Consider the following 2,382-nt stretch of genomic DNA (forward strand, 5'->3'; position numbering starts at 1 on the left):
GGCATTTAAAAAAAATGATTACATAAGAATGTAAATGAAAATGGAAGGAGTTTTGTTATAGCAATGCCAATCAATTTTTTGGATACTTTATGAGTTATTTTTGATAGTTATCTTTGTTAAAAATTGTTTTTGAAGGGTTATCAGCTGGCAACTCAACTAAATCCCCCAATTTTATTAAGCAAATAATTGTAAATCACTTGACTAGCAAAAGGATTTGTTATCTACTTATAAAGACTTTATTTTACTCAGTTATTAGTAAGTATATAAAAAACTTTTTAAGAGTTATCAATGACTAGTAACTTACACATGTTACTAACTTACAGATTCCTTGTTTTGGTGAGTTAAAAGGAAAAGAAACTAAGAGTGAAATGTCTATAATATTTTAAAATGTGCATTTTAGGATTTTTTCCACCTAAGCTGTTAGTAAATTTAGCCCAAATTAAAGAATTTTTTTGGTTTTCTAAAATGGTTTAGTTCTGCAAAATATATGAGTGCTAGACACTTGAAAAATATATTATCATCTATAATAAACATTCATTTGTTCATTATAGATTTAATAATTGTTCACTTCTTGCCATATTTTCTTAATTTTAAAAAGTGTTTTATAGTAAGAGGCATAATACTTACCCTAAGTATTTCATTAGGTATCTCAAAAAGAGAAAATTTGCTACTTAACCACAAAAACACTTACACCTAAAAATTAATAACTTCTTACTGTAACTTAAAATCTGGTCCATAGCTAACTTTCCCTAATTGTGTCATCTCATGTTTCTATTAAATATCTGGTTGATATCTACAGTCTCAGCCAGATACAACATAACACCAAGTGTATCTCCTTAGTGCATAACCAATGAAGATTTAGAATTAGCCCTGGCTGGGTTCGCTTGGCCTGCAGTCCAAAGGGTCATAGGTTCAATTTCCAGCCATGGGTACATACCTCGCTTGCAGACTGGATCCCCAGGGCATGTGTTTCTCTCTCTTTCTCTCTCCCCTCCCCTCCCACCATCTTCCTTCCCTTCCACTCTGAAAACCAATGGAAAAATATCCTTGTGTGAGGATTAAAAAAAATAAAATAAATTTTTAAAAATAGTTTGTTTCTAATTTTAAAAAAAGATTTAGAATTAAATACAGTGAAGATGAATTAAATTGAACTGATACAATTGATCATTTTAAGTTTGAAAATTATATATAATACTAGAGGCCCAGTGCATGAATTTCGTGCATGGGAGGGGGATCCCTCAGCCCAGCCTGCACCCTCTTGCAATCCAGGACCCCTCTCGCAATCTGGGACTGCTGGCTCCTAACCACCCTGCCTGCCTGCCTGATCCCCCCTAAATACTCTGCCTGCCTGCCTCATCGCCCCTAACCACCTCTGCCTCTGCCCCCCCCACCCCAGCTTCATCTGGAGTGATGTCCGGAAGGTCATTCGGCTGTTCACTCTAATTAGCATATTATGCTTTTATTATTATAGATATGTATAATCACACAGGAACTTCATTTGTTTAATATAATTGTCTCCTTAATTCAGTGTAGCTTTGTCCAGTCTAATAGCACCATGACTCACTTGCCTTCTTTTAAACAGATCTCTCCACTTTTGCACTAACTGCATATCCACTCCCTTAGTCATTAAGCCCACAGGCCATCAGGTTCTGGTCAGCATCAAACTGTCTTAAGAAAAGGCCTTAAGTCTGTTGATTAAGGGAACAGAGATTCCATCAAACTAAAGATAACATCTTAACCTAACTTGTGATTCAGCCCTAGGCCCATGAGAGCAGACTTACCCTACCGACCACACACTCATGAAATCAGACAGAATGATGCCATGGCTGACATCAGGGCCTGATCCAATGATCAACTACTCCCTATCTTAGTCCCAAACAATCAGTAGAGCACATGATCTCAACTCCCTCAGTCACCATGACTAATGATTTTCCCCCTATATAATCTATCTCCTACAGGTGACTGGGGAGCCAGGTCTTATACCACTAACTCACCTGTATCTCCAGGCTTACTGCCAATTGCTTAAATAAGCCTCTACTTTCTTTGCTGCAAATTCCTGTTCATGTTTTATTGGGCTTTAATGAACACAGGCAAACAAGCTGTTACTAAACACAGGTTGGGCTGCCTGCCATGATGAAAGCCAATACTCATGAGAGAGGTCCTGGTTAAAAGGAAAGAGGTATATTCAGGTGCTGGCAAATTGAGAAGATGGCAGACTCCTGTCCAAAAATGATCTTAACATCTCTTGTCAAGCCAGTGACTTTTATAAAAAAAAAAAAAAAGAGGGGACCTAGAGATGTGCAAGCAGTGTTCTAGATGGTTTCATGGTTTCAATAAGGACTTGGCATCACTGTATTGAATTTATCTGCAACAGCTGAATTC

Source organism: Myotis myotis, unplaced genomic scaffold (genome assembly GCF_014108235.1).
Source record: "Myotis myotis isolate mMyoMyo1 unplaced genomic scaffold, mMyoMyo1.p scaffold_m19_p_11, whole genome shotgun sequence".
Lineage (NCBI taxonomy): Eukaryota > Metazoa > Chordata > Mammalia > Chiroptera > Vespertilionidae > Myotis > Myotis myotis.